This window comes from Labrus mixtus, chromosome 16 (assembly GCF_963584025.1).
Source record: "Labrus mixtus chromosome 16, fLabMix1.1, whole genome shotgun sequence".
Taxonomy (NCBI): Eukaryota; Metazoa; Chordata; class Actinopteri; order Labriformes; family Labridae; genus Labrus; species Labrus mixtus.
Window position 1 is genome coordinate 12,789,931 of NC_083627.1, and position 22,558 is coordinate 12,812,488.

The 22,558-nt window shown below is 42.7% G+C and overlaps 1 protein-coding gene across 8 annotated transcripts in view; it reads right to left on the bottom strand.

Annotated features, from left to right (window-relative positions):
• Nucleotides 1-12,774: 12,774 nt before the first annotated feature.
• The window catches only part of LOC132990790 (uncharacterized), a 527,599-nt gene continuing 517,815 nt past the window's right edge, over nt 12,775-22,558 (bottom strand). For all 8 annotated transcript variants that reach the window (XR_009676111.1, XR_009676110.1, XR_009676107.1 and 5 more), the window contains one exon: nt 12,775-12,913. The gene's annotated coding sequence lies outside the window, so the exon portion shown is untranslated. The remainder of the gene's footprint in view (nt 12,914-22,558) is intronic.

Consider the following 22,558-nt stretch of genomic DNA (forward strand, 5'->3'; position numbering starts at 1 on the left):
TGCAGGGAGAATCACTCACCAGAGTGTGTGTGTATGTGTGTGTGTGTGTGTGAGCATCTATGAGTCACTGCATAAAATCTCCATCTTAATTTGCTTTCACTTTTCCTGAGAACCGAAATCTTATTTTCTCAAAGCTGCATTTTTTTTCTGTTTTTTGCCTCGGGGGGGAGAAAACTAGACGAGCTGAAACATCGAAAGCACAACTGAAACCAAAACTTCCTGATTTTTTTCTTCCTTTTCCTGAAGTAAGAAACCCCAGATTAAATAATTACACAGATAACAGGAAGTCCTAAACCTTAATTCCAGGTGTCCTCACATTCGTTCATGAAAGAAAGACATGTTCATATCCTGTATGTTTTTTTATTTTTTGTTTACAGCTTTAACGAACACATTATCCCTGAAGTCAAGGTCTGCAGCCTCATTGCCAAGGCTAGTCCAAGTTTCTCTGTGGAGAACTAATGAGCTCTCCAGTGACGCTCTGTGACGCAGCGTTAGTCGTACCTTTAACGTATTAAAGATGACACGTCAATGTCGTTGGTCCATGCTCATCCACACATAAGCCTTTGATCCTAAGTGGCAAACTCAGCTGTTAAAATAAATGAAGCCAATGTAGATGTGCATCACTGCAGTACCACGAGTGTCTACTAGAGGTAGACTCCAAAAACCAAGGAATGTCCATTGGGTCCGATATTAAAACATCCGACTTTACAGCAGAAATAAACATGTTTACAACCTTTCTGTCTCTGTAGCTTATTTCTTTATCAGTTAAAGGAGATCTATCCTGCGGATCCATCTTTAATGTCAGCTGCTCTCCGTGGTGATGCCCTCGTCTTGTTTTCCCCCGGCTTCTCTTCTACACGGGCAAAGCCCGGCAGAACTGTGGAGCATGCTCAGAACGCCTTGGCCAGTTTGGGGACGATTAAGGGTTAAAAACGTGTGAGTCATTTGACCACCAACCGCATTATGTGTATTATGTGTGTGTTAGTCTGAATAAGAGAAATTATACTTTCATGTCTACATGTACTTTAGAGTCCAGTTGTAGTCGTACTAACTCAATAAATAGACCAGTGTTTCCCCTACTATTATATTAGGGGGGCGGCCCGCCAAATGTGGATTCATCTGCTGCAAGAAATAGTTCTAGAACCTTTTTCACGCTGTTTGAAACACAAGTGAGCCTTTTTATGGGAAATGAAATAAGTGAGATTAGGTCACTAGTCTGATGAAATCAAAGAGCCAGGGACAAAAAGGTTTTTAAGAATCATCATTCGTGCATGTATGTGTGTGTGTGTGTGTGTGTGTGTGTGTGTGTGTGTGTGTGTGTGTGTGTGTGTGTGTGTGTGTGTGTGAAAAGAGAATCTCTGATCACACAGGGACTCTGAGCTCATAAACCCCCTGAACAGTCTCCTTCACTGTCTGTTAACCTCTCCATGGCCAACCACACAAAACCCCCATCCTTCTCTCTCCGTGTGTGTGTGTGTGTGTGTGTGTGTCTCCCCCTCTCTCTCTCCCTGTTGCTTACACTGCATTATCTTTGTCTGTCTCTCGCTCCACCCTCGTATATCTCTGCCATTTTCTTCTCCGCTCTCTCTCTAAACAGACAGCTCCCCAGGGTAAACTGTGTAGGAGCAACGACACCCCCCTGACACACACACATGCATGCACACACACACCATCATCCAAAAGCAGTAATACCACTGCTGCAGGGAAAATCTCTCCATCAAACAGCCCTGTGGCTTCATCTCGATTTATTTTCTGTTGACATTTTTCATTTCTTTTGTTAACTATTAACACTCACCCATATGTGCATGTATGTATTTACTTTATTACGTATTTGTTTCTTATATGCATGCATATTAACATTGTGCATATACTCCATTGATTATAATTAAAGATTAAAGAAACATGCAGCCTGACGTCCTGTAGATACAAAGAAGAATCCAACCAGAAACAGCATGACAAGAATAAAGATTTAAACATAATTATTCAGTTTTCTTTTTCCTCCTCTAGCTGCATAAAAGAAAAATCACAAAATGTTGTGCACCAGGATCACAGCAGCGTAACCTACCACATGGCCCTTAGCAACCAAACCAGTATCGCCACCTTCAACAGACCCTGGCTCAGTACATGCAGGCTCCAGGTAGAGACACCGCCATCAAACCAACCCCATCACATGACCCCTACTGACCCCCACAACTCAACCCTGTAGACACAAGAGCCATGACATCACCAGAGCTTCGCCCAGTTAGTCCCACAACACATCGAGAAGGCTGGACAGGTAACTCTGGCGTCCCAGAGCCAGCCCCCTGAATCCGAGTCCTCACAGCCCACCACAAACATAAAAAGTGCATCGTTTTGACACGAGCAGCGTTCAAACGGAACATGAGAACGGTCGAACCCGTTAAGACTCCAAGAGAACAGAAACATCAGCACACTAAATGTCCTCTAAAGTTTCTTATTATCTGGGTATAGAGCCGCAGCGTACAGATTAACAACGGACGCGTTTCAGCCCGAGGCCTTCATCAGTGTTGAAGACAGCGAGCAGAAAAGCCCCGACTATACAGGTGTTTCACAAACAAGGTTACATCATTCCTACGTCTCTTTCATTCAGCGGCACAACACAATCCAAATAATCGCTGGCAAAAAAAGACTAAAAAAGACTTTAGAATGTACCCGTTTCTACGAGAATAAAGATTTGAAGGTTGTTTTAAAGAGTGTGAAATGAGTCTTAAATTGAGATCATCTTCAACAGGTTCAGGAGCGAGGAGGTGAAGACGTGCAGCAGCAGCAGAACAAACCGCCACGGACTGAATGTGTGACACGCTGCCGCAGACGTCTGAGGCAGACTAAGACAGACGACAGACGCTGCTCAGTATCGACAACTAAATCCCATTTGGATGTTTCCTCTGAGCGCTCAGAGTGTGACGAGAATGATAAAACATCCGGACGCTGACGCTGGCGCTCCAGCTGTTAAGCATGCAGACGACCACTCAATCAGACGACAACACATTCTCTTACATCAGTCCGAATAGAAAGAAATAAAAACTAACGGCTTTCGTTGCTAAACAAGTCATTAAACTGTTGCTTAATTAAGAAGCATTCATTGACAAACTTCCGGTAATGATTTTTCCTGTGTTGGACCTCAGCGAGCTCGACCGTGACTGCTGACGACAAATCCACACTCACAGCAGCAAACACGCTTTATTTAACCCCCAGTTGTCCGTACAGTCGGGCGTTATCCCGCGATAAGGGGCACCGGGTGACAGCGAGCAGCAGAAACTCAATCTGATACCAACAAGTTAGAGAAAAGAAAATACAGCCAGCAAATGACTGAGAACAAATTGAGTGGCTCTGTTTTAAAAGGGGATTGATATCAGCGCGGTGGTGAGGATGGCGAGGCGCGACGAGGGATGAAGAGGCCGGGGACATGAGACGGATCGGCCCTGAGGAGGAGGACCATAAGGATCCTGCACATCCGGGTTCATGCATTCAGCAGGCATTCTGCAGCACCTTTCTTCCACAAGCAGGACGATTCCGTTGAACTTGTTTTTAGTTTTTTCACATCGTCTGGTTGAACCAAACAAACGTTCCCATCTCGTCAACCCCCAAAAATGATCTAAACACGATCTTTTGCGAAGGTTTGGACTCACAGATGTTTTTCTTTCTATCTTCTCTATACGAGCTGGTTGTGAACAGGAGATGCTGCAGCTTTGTTTATTGTTGTCGGTTTTATGTTCGGTGATGCCCAATAAAACTCCCAGAGCTGACGGCTGCTGATTGGTCCATTGGGTGAACCTGGTCAGGCCGCGGGCGACTGCAGCAGCAGCAGTAGCAGAGAGACGACTCACACACATCAAAGAGGAACTGAGAACTTTCTTCTACCTTCTAAATGTGTGGATGGCTACGGTATAACAGCTGTTCATGGGTAGGCTCGTTTAGTCGTTTAAGTTTAGCATAGCTCGCATTTCAACTACGCACCGACTGAGCTGTGCTCGTCTTACTGAGGAACTGTCAACAACTAGCGCCACTGCACTCGCCATCCCAAAAAATAATCTGAACTTGATAAAAAGGAACAAACTGGCGGCTCATAGGAGCTGAAGATTGTGTTCTTTAGACCTCGAGGAACGCCTTCACCGAGGTCCAGATCTATGTCCGAGCAACATCCAAGTCAGCACAGCTGCCTCGTCTCTCGCCCCGTGTTTGCAGGTGCGCTCCGGGTGTCTTAAGGTTGTGCTATAACACTTTCTGGAAAAATGGATTGATGTTTGCCAGGACTCGTGTTTTGTGTTTTTTTTTTTATCACTTTAACAACGTCAAAACAGGCACCAAGCAACTCTACCTTGAAAAAGACAAGAACTAGTTCTCCTGTGATCTTGTGAACCAGGGAGTCCCACTGCTCATGGCTGCACTCTGCTGTGCTCACTCTTCAGAACAAGACCCAGTCTAGAATGGGACCCAGTGGGGCAGGGCGCGGCCGTCGGACGGAGCTAAATCAGAACAGAGAAGGAACGGCCCCAAGCGGTGTGCAGGGGAACATGGCAGAATAATTTCTGTTTTATTGTTTCTAATGTTTCTGGAACTATGAGGAGCGCAAGAAAGTGGCTGTTTGAGTCGGGATGTTTAACCTCACATCGTCTCATGACTTTGTTTTGTCTTGTTTGTATTTAGTGGAAAAAAACGTGATGTAAAAACTCTCCAGTTGTTCCTCTGAGAGATGCTTTCAGTTTTCTTTCTTCATTACATTTTCAGTCCAAGTTAAAAACTGCTTTGATTTTAATTCCATGATTTGCTCGAGGTAATCCAGTTACCAACTCGATTTGTCTGCAGAGGAATCCCTCTGAGTGAGCGACGCTACAAACGACTCCATAATTTTGTTTGCTTCCAGTTGACTCCGTCTCGCCGAGCTGTGGTTAAAACCACAAGGAATAAATGTCCTCTGGATGACTTCAGACTTCACACACAGAAACACAGTCAGATTTCTGCATTTCAAACATCTTAAATTAAAATTATTATTGGTGCAAAACTGAAAATAAGTCAGCTCTGTTATCAGCTCTTTTTTTTTTCTCATTGTTGTTCAAGTTTATTTCTTAGAAAAAAATAAGCAAATAAGCAAAAAATAAGAACATGAATCCCAAACAGAAAACATGACAAATACTGTGTAGTTAAAGGAGCAATATGTAACTCTGACCCCTAGTGTCTAAACACTGTAGAGAGCTGTCTCCCCCGCCCCCTCCTCTCTAGAGTCGATGCTCACGCAGGTTGCCATGTGGTGGACACTGAAGCTTCAGTGTTTAGCCAGCTCTGCACTGGTCTGTAAACCTTTCTGCGTTCTAACCTCTCTCCATTTTTCAAAAGCATCTCCAATATTGATCCTAGTTTGAGCACGTTTCTGCTCGTGGAGCTTATTAGAAACATGCAGAGGCTTTTTAGGTCGGGTACAATCACTTCTATCTGAACCAGTTCTCTTGCCCGCTTCCATCGCTGCAACACCTGTTGGTTTGACCTGATAACTGGTCTCATATCTGGCAAACCGAGGGTCGTCCAAAACGGCCGTGTGGGGGTGCCTTAAAACCGTCTACCTTCTCTGGTCCAAACAAATCCAGAGCATTCAGGACCAGAATCTAAAGTTAGAAGGAGGACATACTGGCTGCTGCATTGTTGTCAGAGAAGCCAGCACTTCAACATAGCATGTTTCCTTAATGTTTGATCATATAGTAAGGTCACTTTATCATTTCACTCACTACACATCTCACTGATTGGACCTTTAAGGATGTATATATTTTGTTTAGAGATAATTAACTCTGCTTGTATCCGACAGTGAAGCTGATATAACTTTATTTTAATGCTCGCAAACTAAGTATCAAACAGGAACTTCATGAAGTGCCGAGTGTTTCATTGTATATCATTATTACAGTTTATAAAAAGACAACCATTTTGATTTTCTAAATCTGTTTTTTTTTTAAACAAATGTATCTGTAAGTACTTTTTATCAGACCATATGCCTCTGCGGTCTGATATCCATTTACTCAGTGAATCAAATATGAACGATAACCAGAGGAATCCAAGAATAGTGCATAATGGATAAAGAAGGTGCTCTGTAGAAAGAAGATGTTTGGAGGTTTGTTTTTCTGTTCTCTGACTCTCACACACTGACTCTGTGTTATCTCTGATGGTCTCTGTGTTTTCTCAGCGGTCGTCTGCTGTTCTTTTCATCATCACTCGCCATCGTCATCACACCGCACCCTCCCACTGCTCACATGGGAAAGAGAGAGAGCAAGAGAGCGAGCATCACAGACAGAGAGAGTGAGAGAGAGAGAGAGAGACGGAGGTGAATCGACACTCCACCCTGACTCCTGCTGCTCGCCGGCTGAATAACGAGTAGCCGCTCGGAATGCTGGTCACATCGCCTCCACTATCAATGAGTGAGTGAGTGAGTGAGTGAGCGGGCGAGCGGGCGAGCGAGCAGGGGAGTGACAGAGGAGAGGAGGAGAAAGGCAACAAGGTGGATAACATAGAGAGGGGGAGGAGTGCAAAGAGAGAGAGGGAGATGCAGATGGAGGGCGAGAGGGAGAGATAAAGAGGAAAGTATTTAAGGGAAAGGAAGAGTGAGCGAGTTAGAGCGTTAATGAAAGATGAGAGAGAGAGAGAGAGAGAGAGGGAGACTGAAGGGTACAAGGAGGAAAGAAGGAGAATAATTGGCAAAAAAGGAGAAGGGGAGAGATAGGGAGAGAGAGAGAGAGAGGATATGAAGGGCAGTGATGCTGATGCAGATGGGGGGGGGGGGGCAGCTGTGAGGATGATGGATGAAGATTTATGGGAAACCAAAGACACAGACACACTGTACACACACACACAGAGTGCAACAGGCTGCGTGTGTTTCTATTTAACCGGAGGGTAAAGACGCAGCGGCTGCTTTTAGGTTGTTTCCAACAGTTTAGCACCAATAATCAATGAAATGTTCACTAAATGAATGTGGAGAGAGAGCAGAGTGGATAGAGTCAGAAATCAGGGAGAAAGGGGAACAACATGCGGGAAAGGATCCACAGTTTGGATCCGGACCCTGGCCACCCGCCTGGAGGACCACAGTCTCTTCACATGGCGTGGGCACCGACCACTAGGACACCAAACACTGACGTGTTTTTTAATGAATAACTGAAACTATATCATTAAAAACTTACAGCGTGTCTTAACAGCACGGCAGCGTGAGAATCATGGCATCAATTTAGCGCAGTATCAGACGCTCACTGTCCACACTGCATTTGTTAAATATAGACTTCTCTGCTCTGTGAATTTCAGTTTCACCCATGCAAATATTATAACATGTGAAGCTTTTATTTTGAAGGTTGACAAACTGAAATGTGGTGCTTTTAATTTGAAGGTGGACAAACTGAAGTGTGGTGCTTTTATTTTGAAGGTGGACAAACTGAAGTGTGGTGCTTTTATTTTGAAGGTGGACAAACTGAAGTGTGGTGCTTTTATTTGGAAGGCGGACAAACTGAAGTGTGGTGCTTTTATTTTGAAGGTGGACAAACTGAAGTGTGGTGCTTTTATTTGGAAGGTGGACAAACTGAAGGGTGGTGCTTTTAATTTGAAGGTTGACAAACTGAAGGGCGGTGCTTTTAATTTGAAGGTTGACAAACTGAAGTGTGGTGCTTTTATTTTGAAGGTGGACAAACTGAAGTGTGGTGCTTTTATTTTGAAGGTGGACAAACTGAAGGGTGGTGCTTTTAATTTGAAGGTTGACAAACTGAAGTGTGGTGCTTTTATTTTGAAGGTGGACAAACTGAAGTGTGGTGCTTTTATTTTGAAGGCGGACAAACTGAAGTGTGGTGCTTTTATTTGGAAGGCGGACAAACTGAAGTGTGGTGCTTTTATTTTGAAGGCGGACAAACTGAAGTGTGGTGCTTTTATTTGGAAGGCGGACAAACTGAAGTGTGGTGCTTTTATTTTGAAGGTGGACAAACTGAAGGGTGGTGCTTTTAATTTGAAGGTGGACAAACTTAAGTGTGGTGCTTTTATTTTGAAGGCAGACAAACTGAAGTGTGGTGCTTTTATTTGGAAGGCGGACAAACTGAAGTGTGGTGCTTTTATTTTGAAGGCGGACAAACTGAAGTGTGGTGCTTTTATTTTGAAGGTGGACAAACTGAAGTGTGGTGCTTTTATTTGGAAGGCGGACAAACTGAAGTGTGGTGCTTTTATTTTGAAGGTGGACAAACTGAAGTGTGGTGCCTTGTATTCACAACACTCAGAGGCTCGTCAATAAACGGCTCGCGGTGAGCTGAATAAAGTTTTTCTCTGGTGTTGGCACAGGTCAGAGGTCAACATTGGGATATTATTAAAGCACCGTTATCTGCACTTTGTGAAACAAGCTATCGAGCTCTGCTGAGTGAGAGAAGAGGGAATACAATCATAGAGAAGTTTTCCTGTTCCCCCTAGTCGCCCATGTCAACATGAGCGAGAGGATTGAAAATAGAAACCGGGCGTCGAGGTAAAAATCACTCGCAGGCTTCCTACTCAAATAGACGACAATCCAATCAAGATGATTTTGTCGCCCACTTTGGTCGAATGCTGTTATGACAGGGGTGAAACTATGACGTACTGTCATAGTGGGGGGGGTGATCTAAAGCGTCTGAGGACGTCAGGTAGTCCGATCAAGGTCATCAATGTAGGCGTGAGGATGACGGTGAAGACAAAGAGACAAAGAGATGGATCCACATAGTATATGTACACATGTTAGCTCTGTATGTAACTCTTAACAGGTGGGAGTTTTCACAGTAACGGCACAATCATCAGGTGCTTTCCAGGAAACCTACCTGGAGAGTTCTTTGAAAGAACACACTGAAGGATTAATGCAGTGAAGACGGCGCGGTGGGCTGAATGCAAACATGGAAGAAAACGTGTGACGCTCAAATGGACGCAAGCATTAAACACACCACATGCTAATTATAGAACACTGGTGTTTAAATGTCACACACACACACACACACACACACACACACACACACACAGTTCCATCAGTATTCAGATGCCTCGTGCTCACAGCTCCTGCATGAAAGAGGAGGCAGTGAGTGAATCTAATCTGAGCTCAATGGGAGGCGGGCGATTAGCAGAAGTGTTAAACTGTTGATTCTCATCGCTGTGAAATGAGCCGTGACTGACGGAAAAGTACAACTGAGTCTGGAAAATGCTGCAGCGCCTTTGAAATGATCTGCAACATGGGCGAAGTAATGATATTCAGAAAACACTCCATGTTTTAGACTCTATTTATACACGTTAAATAGAGAAGGAGATGTTTACATTAATACTCTGTGACGCATGCCAAATAAGACTTCAGTTAATCTTCTTTAATCAAAAGAAAAGATGTGAAAACTTAAAGGAGCAATATGTTACTCTGATACCCAGTGTTTAAAATGGGTACTGCAGTCCAAATTCTAAACATTGTAGAGAGCTGTCTCCCACGGCCCCCTCCTCTCTAGAGTCGATGCTCACGCAGGTTGCCATGTGGTGGACACTGAAGCTTCAGTGTTTAGCCAGCTCTGCATGGGTCTGTAAACCTTTCTGCGTACTAACCTCTCTCCATTTTTCAGAGAGGCCGATTGGGAGCATAAGAATGGTGCCGGCCAGCGGGAGAGTGGCGCAGCAGGGGGCCAATCGTGCTTGAGTACAGCACGGTACAGATTGCCAGTGTGACAGGGCCCTAAAGGTTAGCACCAGGATTTTAAAATGGGTTCAGAACTTGTAATGTAATGATCTAAACAAGAAGAAATAGAAGCCTGACTGATCATCTCCATTTCAACCTTTGTCACAACAGATCTTTGTTATTCCTCAGTGGAACCAAAAGCTTTCACATGAGAGAGAGAACTTATGGCACACACACACAGAAGAGACTTGACAACTTCCTCCGTCTGCGGCCTCACGTGTTTCTCCTAAGGAGGCCGACGAGTTTTAACATCAGACAGGACATAACTACAGTAACTACAGTACTCCGGTCACTCATTGAATTAGTTCTCACATTAACATCATATCCTGGTACAACCTTCTCACTGAAAAATTAAAGAAAAACAAATCACTGGAATCATCAAACATGCAGCTCAACTCACCGGCAGCACTCATATCAAACTGTCAGAGTGTTACATGCAGCAGAAAGGAAAGCAGTCTGCATCACTGAGGACCCTTCACATCCACCACTCAGTTCCGCTGCTCCCCTCAGGCAGACGGTTCACAGTCCCCTCGGCTAAAAAGAAAACTTACAAGGACTCTTTTACTCCCACTGCAGTACGCATTTTTAAACAATTACAATATATCAACTTTTTAATGTGCTTTGACCTATTTATGGAACTTTTGGTTTGATTATATTTGAGTCTAATTATCCATCCGTCCTCTATCTATACCGCCTGACGCGTTCAGTTGTCATTGGACGGGAGGCGGGGTTACAACCCGGACTGGCCGCCAGCCAATCACAGGGCTGACATATAGAGACAGACAACCAGCCACACTCAAATTCACACCTACGGACGATTTAGAGTCACCAGTTAACCTAACGAGCACGTCTTTGGACTGTGGGAGGAAGCCGGAGTACCCGGAGAGAACCCACACATGCACGGGGAGAACATGCAAACTCCACACAGAGAGGCTCCTGTCAGACGGGGATTCAAACCAGGAACCTTCTCGCTGTGAGGAGACAGCGCTAACCACTGCACCACCGTGCAGCTTGTGATGTGTGTTTTTATGTTGTGTAAACCTCTAACCAAAGGTAATTTACCGTCATAACGTGATGGGAACTAAAGATTTTTGAATCTTGAATCTTCAAACAACAAATCCTGATCAGAAGTGTCCCTGAGGATTTTGGTTTAGGATTATTACTTCCAGCTTTCCCTTCTTTCTGTCAGATTTTTTTGTGCAAAGAAACAGAAGATCATGTCAAGTACATTTCATCATGTAAACCAATGATCTTTACTCTCAGGACCATCTTTAAAAACAGTTACAGTCTTGTTAAACTTTCCTCAAACATACGTCCGGCCACAAAGAGTCTGAACTAACAGAGTCTCTGTGTTCAATCAAGGGGCAACCTCCGGTCTTGAAAAATGAAGCCAATGCGGAAGTACAAAAAACTGCAGTTCCTCGAGGTTCCACTTGAGGCTGGCTGCAGAAGTGCCGGAAGTGCCATAAGCCCACAGCCAAAAAAGCCCGTTTTTACCACAGGAATTAACATGTTTACAGCCTGGTTCAAAAAACAAGATATATCTGATAAATTGACGGCCCCTTGTTCTCACACTGTGGGGGGGGGGGGGATTTTTTATAACTCATCAGATTTTATTGTATTAAGGAAAACGATGTCCATATAAGGGTTGTGGCAGATTTGATTGACAGCTCTGCGCGCTGCATCTGTCTGTCAGTTCAGGAGGCTAGATAACAGCTTGATCCGCCTGATTTCTCCTCTTTTTTACTTCGTCTGGAGAGTTTGTTTAACACATATCTGACAACATACACAGCTTGCTGTGCGGTTAACAGACCATCCAAGAAGTTGATGCTTCAGTTTTTTTCGGTAAGTGATATAGTAGTGTTATATTTACTACATACTCATGTGTCGGTATTTATATTTACAGGGCTAGCTTGTAAACCAGTCGGCTAACTGTACTCAGTGTAGCCCATTATTTACGGTCAATGATTTAGAAATGTTTGTTAAGATGTTGAAAATAATAAGTTTGTGATGTTAGAAGCTAAAGGTTCACCTCGGTGGTTAACCGCAGACTGTAAATATGGTTATCTGACGTTATGATGAATGTAATACTCCACGTAAATGTCGATATTAAAAAACAAACTTTGTGTAGTAATTATCCGTCAGTAACATAAACTTAACTCAACTGAACCTAATATGCTGTGTAGGTTATAGAGGATGACATCAACGTTACATGGTTGATGTAGTGTCTTAAGATTTGTGCAAACTGTTACCAAATAAAAAGAAAAAATCACTTTTTACGAGTTCAGGGAAATTTAATCTGGTTATTAATATAGTTCTTAATCGTTACAGATGCTCTTACACAGAATATAGCAGTAGAAATATAAAAGATATAAATAACATATGGAATGAAAATAAGATATAAAGCAATTAGTATAAGAAATAGTTTGAAGAATACAGCCATGTACTGAGCTCATGTTAATAATAAATGAGCTACTGTATGTTCTGTACTGAAGCACAGAGAGTTGGGACCTGTTAATGATTTAAATAATTCAGGTTATATTTGTTTCATGTTAAGATGAAGTACTATCCACAATAAATTGCTTAATTTTTCCTCACACAAAATCTGAGGCAATTTGATGTGGAATATCATTGTGTGGGTGAGAGAGCTGAAAATAGCATGATTACAATAAGGTTTAACTTCTTAACTTTGAGCTAAACCCTTTTCTTCCCATTTTAAAACCCTTTGTCCAGTTTAGATGGGAGAAGTTGATATTATGTGATATTGATCTGGGAAGACTACATTTCTAAATAATTCTTAACTGTGTTTTTATTCACAAGTTATTGATCTTATTTACTCTTGGTGTATCTTGATTTAAGAATGGGGCTGTGTTTAAGGGCATATTTTTGCAATGACTCTGTTCCATCCCATTTTCAGAAATGAACTACATTAGTATTTGGTAAAAAAAAAAGTCAAAAGAATAAAAAGTTGTGTAAAAGTAGACTTCCTTCCCTTAGCTATTGAGTTGAGCATTAATGCACATTTTAGTCTTGTCATTTCAAATCTGAAATGTATACTCATAAGTAGAGACAAAGGAGTGCATTTATATAGAAATATTTATTTAATCTGAAAAACCACATTCAAAAAGTCTGTTTTTACAGCAGAGATTAACATGTTTACAGCTTGGTACAAAAAAACAAATAGGTCTGATTAGCTCATGTCTCAATTGACACACACTGTACGGGGGTCATTTGATTTGATGAAGGATAAGAGTTATTCACAATAAGGCGTGTAGCTGACCTGATTGACAGGCGGGTGCGGTGTAACGGTTTGTCAAGGTTTGTCACGCCTCAGCTCCAGGTCTCAGCCTGTGGGTGACATCACTCAGGCCATCCGGGGGAGACCTCCCTCGCAGCGAGTTGTTGAAGAGAAGCAACTGAAGTCCACCCCAGAAGAACCAACAAATACAGATGTTGTTAAGGCCCAGGTTTCTTCCTCTGTCTCTGCAGCTCTCTGGGCACCTCGACAGACAAGTCACCAATAATCCACACTGTGTCTATAGGAGAAATACAAAGGTGTTCAAGTAATGCCTCAGACAAGACAAAATGTACAGTTAACTACATGTGACAGCTCAGGGTGTTTTTTGTTATTAGCCACATCTGCAGGAATAATATTTAACAAGATAGCTGCAATAATAATAGATGCCAGTCTTAAATACTATTTTTTCTAATACGTAAAGTTTTTGGTGTGCAGCTGACACTGTCCACAGACTCCATGACTTCACAGGGTTCTATAGAAAACAAATGTCTTATAATAAATACTAAATAACAAGTTTCAATTGTCATGTTCACCCACATCGCTGTTGACATCAGTAAATATAAGACACAGACATTCCTCTTTTTGTCAGAACAGTAACATGAACTGTATGCTTTGTAATATTGATTTCTTCTGGATGTCTCACATATTTATTTACAGTCTATGGATAAAACTTTGCTAATGTATTTCTCTGCTAACACTGACAAAGTCTAACTGCTCTGACAAATAACTAATAACCATAATTGTATATTTTAAAAAGTGTAGTTTTAAGACTTTAATTAAATATTTGGGTTGAATATAATTTGTTTTACCTGTGTTGTAGAAAAGTTAAATGTTAACTTACTGTTTATAGAGATAACTCAGGACGAGCAGGAATAGGGGATGCTAGCAGCCTAGCTGTTAGCTATGCTTTGATGTGAAATGGAACGTTGAGCTGAATGGGCGGAGTTAAGTCCCGCCGGTCCCGCCTTACTGCTGTTGCTAGGTTGATCCGAAGTTAGGTTGAGACTGCAAATCCAATATGGATGCGGCCCTCGATTGGACTCATTTGCTGCCTATGTAACAGACGGGTCAGGGTTCGTCCAGTAATATTTACAGTCTATGTGTTCAATCAGTGTTACTTACCAGAGCAGACTGCAGGTTTCTCTCAGGACATGGGGGACATTGTCTTCTACATCAAACAAATCCAGTTCATTCAATCCAGCAGTGTTCAAATCCATGCTCACTTATACTTATCTTCTTCTTCTCTCTCTTTTTTGGTGTGCTGCTGCATTTCTCAGCACAGCACTGCCACCTGTAGGCCAGTGGAACAATGACACAGTCAACATGTATGAGAAAAACAGATCTTCAACAAATATTATTAGAAATAATAAGAATAAGAAATTAAGCCGATGCGGAAGTGCAAACCCCTGCAGTTCCTCGAGTGTCCACTAGAGGCTGGCTGCAGAAGCACAGGAAGTCACATACACTCCCATTCAAAAAAGCCTGTTTTTACAGCAGAGATTAACATGTTTTCAGCCTGGTTTAAAAACCCAAAAAGATCTGATTGGCTCATGTCTGGATCAGCACACAATGCACGGGGGGTGATTTTTTTGACAACTCATCTGTTTATTTGATGAAGGAATTTTCTTTACATTATGTGATATTGTTGTGAATTCATCAGTGTTTCTGTTAAAGGTCACATATACTGTAAAATCCACTTCACCATGTTTCTCTAACACTAATATGTGTCTCTAGTATGTCTGCAAACCCCCCAATGAGGAGAAAAGTCCATCCTCTCCGTCTTTTGCCTGCTCCACTTTTCAGAAAATGTGTGCTCAATCAGGCCGTTTGGAGATTTTCCCTTCATGACATCACAAATGGCAGTAGTCTGAGTCTGTCTTCTCACCATAAACAATAGGACATGGAGCGAGAAAGACCGAGCCAACCCAAGCCCTTCCAGAGAGGGGGCGTGGTCAGACACAGCTCATTTACATTTAAAGGTACAGACACAGAAACAGCCTGGTCTGAGCAGGGCTGAAATAGAGGGGTTAATAGTCATGATCAAATACTGGATCAGAGTGGATTTACAACAAGAAACTTCACACACATGTTTAGGGAAGCTCTGAGAATTATTTAAACTGGTTGAAGAGGAGGAGAATATGTGACCTTTAACAGAAGCATGTAAAGAAAAAATTGCTGCAAAAAGGGACATTTTGGTTTGTTAAATCTGGTGACATATCCATGAAGATTTCTGGGATATAATAGATATAAGCACTAACAACGGGATGATATCCACGTATGTGTCCCTGAAAAACACCTAAAAACATGAAAAATTAAATAAATAAATAACTGACTAATTAACTAAGTGGTTAATATTTCCCTCTCTGTTTCCTTTTTCATATCTGCTGCACAGGCTAAAAGCTGTTGTACCCTCACATGTGTGTCTGTATACTTATTTATTACACTTAATTAAATTAAAACATGACATTTGTTCTCCTCTCAGCCCGCTGTCGGCCCTGTGCTGAAATATAGCTTCTCTCTGGGGGTTAAAAGCTGTGACAAAACATGAAATATGTCTTCAATATGTCCCTGCGGTTTTATCTGGCCCTTGTAAACATAAATCACACATTGTTAAAGTGCCCCGGGTCTTATGCTGCACCCCCCTCTGATAACAGCATCAGTTAAACAGCTGCAGTGTAATGCAAATGTAATGTTGTGAAATTACATTTCACCCACAAAATTCAATTTAATGCCAGATAAAAGAGCTGAGGGCTTTAATGCTGGTCGTTTGGCAGCGCTCGGCGGCAGCTGTGGTCCATACTCAGCTCATTACTGCATGTTACTGGTGAGGAGGGAATACTGGGAGCACTGGACACACTGGGTGCTTATTGCTCGACTCGCTGAATGAAGAAAGGATGCTGAGAATGTAAAAATAGAGGATGTAAAATTAGGTTATTTTTCAACCTTGTCATGTCCGCTATTTCCTGTTTCTGCATGTACGGGTGATCCGTAATCAAAGAGCTACTGTCCTGATTTACGTCATTATGTTTAGAGACTTTAAAAAAAGAAGAGCAGCAATAAAAGATTAGTCATAAACTACGCAGCAGAATTGAGTCTCTATGGGTCAAGCTTTAAGATGAAATAGATCCGAGATCATTCACACTGCAGGACAAGAAACACTTTGCTTATAGTTTCCATGTCCAAGATGAGATAACCTTGATGACATCACGATGACGTCACATCCACAAATCTTTCCCAGAGCCATAAAGGGTTTTATACAACACATTCACTGTAAGGTTGAATGGTGGTGGATGATCACCATCTTGGCCAAACAGGTGGAAAATCGTCCGATTCTGGTCACCAGCCGATCAATCTGTGCAACTCTACATGTCCTTAAACAGAAGTGAAAAGGATTTGTATATCAGTTTGGCTTTAACTCCAACAACCTATCATGTTATCACTGTCAGGTAAAAAAAAAAAATCTTCACGTTTTGGTTGATTTTCTTCCTTTCGTATCAGCTGAGGGATTGTAAGCTTCTCCAAAAACTGTGTGAGAAAAAAAACAACGTCTGACTGGAAGTCTTTAGATAAGAAAAAAATATGTTTTAGACAACGAGGCTCTCCCTGAACTCCCTGAACATTGACGTTTGAGAGATAAAAGTTTGAAACATTGACAGTTTATTCTCTCTATGGTGTAAAACGTGACTCCAGCTGTCAGATAAATAGGGGCGGGTAAAAAGGAAACAAGTTTCTCTTCTCAAGATGTTATGCAGGAAATTCAAGAACCTCAAACACATCAAACATTCTTGGTTATTCATTTCTACATTCTTAATTTTAAGCTCAAAGGTGACATATCCTCCTCCTCTTCAACCAGTGTAAATAAGTCTCAAAGCTCCTCAAAACATGTGTGTGAAGTTTCTTAAATCCACTCTAATCCTGTATTTGATCACGGCTATAAAACCCTCTAGGGGGGTTACTGCCCTTTGTGATGTCATGAAGGGAAAATCTCCAAACAGCCTGTTTGAGCACACATTTTCTGAAAAGTGGAGCAGGCAAAAGACGGAGAGGATGGACTTTTCTCATCATTGGGCAGTTTGTAGACGGACTAGAGACACATATTAGTGTTAGAGAAACATGGTGATGTGGATTTTGCAGAATATGTGACCTTTAAACATGGATCCCAAACTCTTTTCTGCAGCAGCAGCTGATGCGTCTCTCAGACCGGACCAGGCGACAAAATGTTCAAATGCCGTCATCTTCTGAATATTCATGTCCTGCATGTTTCTAGTGGCTCCAGGTGGAGCAGGACAAACTGAGACTTCATGTAAAACACACACTGCTGAGCTGAGCTAACTAACTTGTCTCGAATGCAAATCTCCACGCTGAAATGATGAATGCCTGAAAACGGGAGCGATGTCTGCATTTGCCCCATTCTGGATTTAATTTGTCGAGACATGTGAAGCTGTGAGTGTCTTAGTGCAGGCGTGTGTGTTGGCAGATATATAATTAGCCTTCTGTATGTTAATACTTGCACCATAGTAAATCTAATTAACCTTTAATCTGTACTGAGCTGCACAACATGTGGCTGTGTGTTGTGCTGTGACAGGTTCTCGTGTTGGCCTGATTATTTTCTGCAGCGAGGGTCACAGCTCTGCATTTAGAACCATTTAGCTTTAATTCCATGCAACAACACTGATTTACTCACATCTATATTTACTTTTGCATCGAGAAGTATTATCAGGTTAGAATCATCTTGTGTCATATATTTTGGTTAATGCTATATTTTACAATTTAAAAAATAATAAGCCAAATTTGTAGTGCAAAAACTGCAGTTCCTTTAGTGCCCACTAGAGGGTAAATCCTCTACACAAGATGTGTCTTTTCATAAATATTCTATGTATTTGTTATACGGACAGGTTCATGTTTTTTTATACTGTGCTCACGCAGGTTGCCATGTGGTGGACACTGAAGCTTCAGTGTTTAGCCAGCTCTGCATCTGTCCCTAGTTTGAGCACGTTTCTGCTCGTGGAGCTTATTAGAAACATGCAGAGGCTTTTTAGGTCGGGTACAATCACTTCTATCTGAACCAGTTCTCTTGTCCGATTCCATCGCTGCAACACCTGTTGGTTTGACCTGATAACTGGTCTCATATCTGGCAAACCGAGGGGCGTCCAAAACGGCCGTGTGGGGGGGCCTTAACACCGCCTACCTTCTCTGGTCCAAACAAATCCAGAGCATTCAGGACAGGATAAGTTGAATGTTGTAGACTCTGAGGAGTTCCTCGCATTTTTGTTAGCACTTTTGGGTTCATGTTTATGAATACAAGCATCACTAACCTTTGAACGGTGTATTTGAGGTTGTTCTTGAGGAAATGTTTATGATTTATTGTTTTTCTGCTCTGTTTTTAATTCACTTTTCCTCTTTAAGTTCTTTTTGTAGAGAATGAAAAGGCTGCCCTCGGTAAGGTGTTCAGTTACAGCATTTATGCTACAAGATGTTCCTGAAGTTACCTGCGTCTTGTGCAGCTTCAAACTCATCGACTAAAAAGAAAACCCACACTGACTGCAGCAGAGACATAAGGAGAAATGATTTGTTCTCTGATCACTTTGTCGATGGAGCTGTCACAAACTTTTTTTCAAATCTCTCCGAGGAGCCTGACGAGCAGCGGAGAGCTCTTCGGTTAATTTTCCATGCGGTGCTACTGTATCGTGTGTCACAGATTCGACGGGAGCTGACAGCGATCGGCTGGGGGTTAAATAGTTCCTCCCCTCATCTGTCGCCTCCTCTCAGCCTCAGCTCCTCCAGGGGAAACACTACCAGCCCCGATTAATCGAGTTGGTCTCCTTCTCTGTCGCTGCTGTCACAGAAATCACACTCAGCGGACTGCACGACTGCAGGCCTCGTCTCCATGATGCATCGGTCACACATTCGTGAGGCACTGATGCGGATTCTTATGAAATGCGTCTTCATTCAGCTGTAGCAGCCACGTTTAAAGATGCAGCATCCTTTTGCAGAGACAAATCTAACATTACATCACAGATCGGTGCGTGACTCGTCTCAGAGCCAAGTAAATTTTATGTAACATGATGAAATCCAACAACAGGTCGTCAGCGGATCAGACGCGCGCTGACCGACCCCCCGTCTGACTCACCCACTCTCTGATTAATGCAATGATTCACCGTCTGACAGGCTGATTAGATCAGCGGCTCCTGAGGCAGGTTCAGGGGCCTCTGAGGGCCCTCCGGAGACCTCCTGGAGTTCACACGCTAAATGAGGGAAAGTTTAATTTCACTGTAATTAAATCAACTGCAAATGATCCCATAAACAGAATGCATAATGACTGCAATAATCACAGGTGTCACACTTACTGAGGGGCTCTGATTACAGGGATGAGGCGGTCCTAAAAAAGGACTTTCTCTGGATTGTTGCAATAAGTTCCAGTCTTGATCATTTTTCAAAAATGTCACAACCCGGCTCGTGGGTCATGGCAAAAGATGGGAGGAGCAGGAAGTCATCAAATTATAGGAATAGTTATGAGGTGTTATGAGGTGTGTTTAATCTGCATCATCAGTGTTGAACGTGTGGGTGTGTGCTGAAGCATGATGTGGTTCACACTCACATAAAGAACTCAAGGAACAGATGTGCATGCGTCGGTCTGGCTGAGGGAGAGGGGAGGCACAGGAAGCTGGGCTTTTATATACTGGGTGGAGCAATGGGCCCAGTTGTTTGGATCAACCAACCAATCAGGGAAAGCTTGCCCCAAACTAGCCAGTCAAGACTCTGTGAGGAGAATATTTGAGTTGCATGAGTCAAGTGTTGGCCTTGCATCATCCGGCTTCTGTTTTAAAAATGTTCATGTTGCTCACTGAGACTTTAACTGAAATGGACAGGACCAGGACTAACTATTAATACCAGGATCTTCTGAAATGTCATTGGAGGGATCTGAACAGGGAAAATTTAGTCCAGAATCAGAGCCACCGGAAAAGTGGGCTGTCACTTCTGAGCCCTAAGTAGCATGTTGTTCATTGTATAATATTAAGGTATTTAAGAACTTTGATTTCACTTGAATGCAAAATGAGTCAAAGACTGACACAAGAGCTCACGACCAGCAGTTAAGATAACAGGAGAGCTCTGCACCATAGACTGTCAATGTTAAAGTTTGAAGCCTGAGAGACTTCACCCGTCTGTTCCTGCAGAGGCCGCTGGAGTCCCATGGATGGCGGTCTCCATGCTGGAAATGCTGTCTCAACCTAACTTTCAGTCAACCTAACGACAGGCTGAGAACTGGAGCTGAGGCGGGTTTTAAGCCTCCTGACAAACTGTTACTCCGTGCCCACCTGTCAATCAGGTCAGCTACACGCCTTATTGTGAATAACTCTTATCCTTCATCAAATCAAAACTGATGAGTCATCAAAACATTCACCCCCCCGTACAGTGTGTGCCAATCGAGACATGAGCTAATCAGACCTATTTGTTTTTTTGAACCAGGCTGTAAACATGTTAATCTCTGTTGTAAAAACAGGCTTTTTTGAATGGGTGTGTATGTGACTTCCTGTGTTTCTGCAGCCAGACTCAAGTGGACACCCGAGGAACTGCATCATTTTACACTTCTGCATCGGCTTCATTTTTCAACCCTGGAGGTTTCCGCTTGTCTGCGACTCTGACAGATCTCTCCTTCATTTATTCAGACATCAGATAATTTTTATGTAGAAGAGTAATCACTGGAAGTAGTTTGGTAGAAGGCCAGCTTTAGGATTCCAGGGAGCTCATTTAACGAACATGCATGCATCATTTCATCTGTAAATGTCATGTTTTGTGACGGTAGCGTCACCTGTGCTTCACCTGCGTACAGCAAGTTAACGTATCCGTCATAAAAAAGCTGTTTGTACTTTCCCATCAGCGACTCTGAGCAGCAGACAATCCATTTTGTCCCATTACGGCAGATAAAGCACAATAAGTGTAAGTCGCAACATTAATGATGTTCATTAACAGAGTCCAGGGAGCCAGCAGGCACATTAGCTCTGCCCCCCCCCCCCTTCAGTGATAATAAAATACTGTTCTGAAGTGTAACACGAATGATAATCACATAAACAAAGACAATCTGACCGATCATTCTAACTGTTTTGTTTTCCTTATCGATCCGCTCTGGAGACGATCAAAAACACTTAAAGGAGCAGTATGTAACGCTGACCGCTAGTGTTTAAAATGGGTACTGCGGTCTAAATTCAAAACATTGTAGAGAGCTGTCTCCCCCCGCCCCCTCCTCTCTAGAGTCGATGCTCACGCAGGTTGCCATGTGGTGGACACTGAAGCTTCAGTGTTTAGCCAGCTCTGCATCGGTCTGTAAACCTTTCTGTGTTCTAACCTCTCTCCATTTTTCAAAAGCATCTCCAATATTGATCCTAGTTGATCACTGCAACACCTGTTGGTTTGACCTGATAACTGGTCTCATATCTGGCAAACAGAGGGGTGTCCAAAACGGCCGTGTTGGGGTGCCTTAAAATCGCCTACCTTCTCTGGTCCAGACAAATCCAGAGCATTCAGGAGCAGAATCTAAAGTTAGAAGGAGGACATACTGGCTGCTGCATTGTTGTCAGAGAAGCCAGCACTTCAACATAGCATGTTTCCTTAATGTCTGATCATATAGTAAGGTCATTTTATCATTTCACTACACATCTCATCTCCCTCCCTGCTGGTGTCTGATCATTGACAAACAAAACAACATAAAGAAGCCGTTAAACATTTAAACCCTTAAAAACATCTCCAGTAGTCACTTTGAGGATCATCTTGTGGACGTGAAACTTTCCTCCCTCCGCAGCAGAAACAGATCGGCCGTGCAGAAACCTGACATCACCTTAGATTGTGAGTGTGGCTAATGAGCGCCTGGCAGGATGGGACCAAGATGACACCATTTAGCCTTGGCAGGGTTTCTCCCGCTATAAAAAGTAATGCCCACACCTATTAAAAAAGAGACTGAGTCAACAGTTTGGATGACAGCGTTTTATTACAAATGGCACTAAATCATGGACACAAATCAAACACGGCGATGTGTTTCTGTTTCTACAACTTCATATTTCAGGAAGCGTAAAACTTCTCGCTTCATTTATAACTTATTTAATTCTTCATATTGAAGGTCTCTGTTAGGTTTTATCTGCTAATGCTGACTAAGTGGTTCTCAGACTAAATGACATTTAATGACGTAAAAACGACCTCTCTTCAGTCAGACACCTGACAACCTGACAAGGCTGGACAACACACCCATCAGTCCCACACAGCTTGCCTGAAGCGCTCTTTCTTTCTCGCCGTGTTCGAGGATGTTTAACTGCCTCTGTCGTCTCACAGCTCTCTGATTGTCAGGAGTTCCTCTGAGAAGTCGTCTGAATGCAAGGTTGAAGTTTCAAACGGTAAATCTTCTTTTGCAGAAAGTCTTCTTGCAGCAGTTGTTATTCTGAGTTCAGCCCCTCAGGTGAATGGACACACTTCAATCCACAGATCACACTATGTGTCACCTTTCACACACACCTTGACACCCTGGTGGCGATGCCTTCAGGAGCAGCTTTGGGTTCAGTGTCTTGCTCATGAAA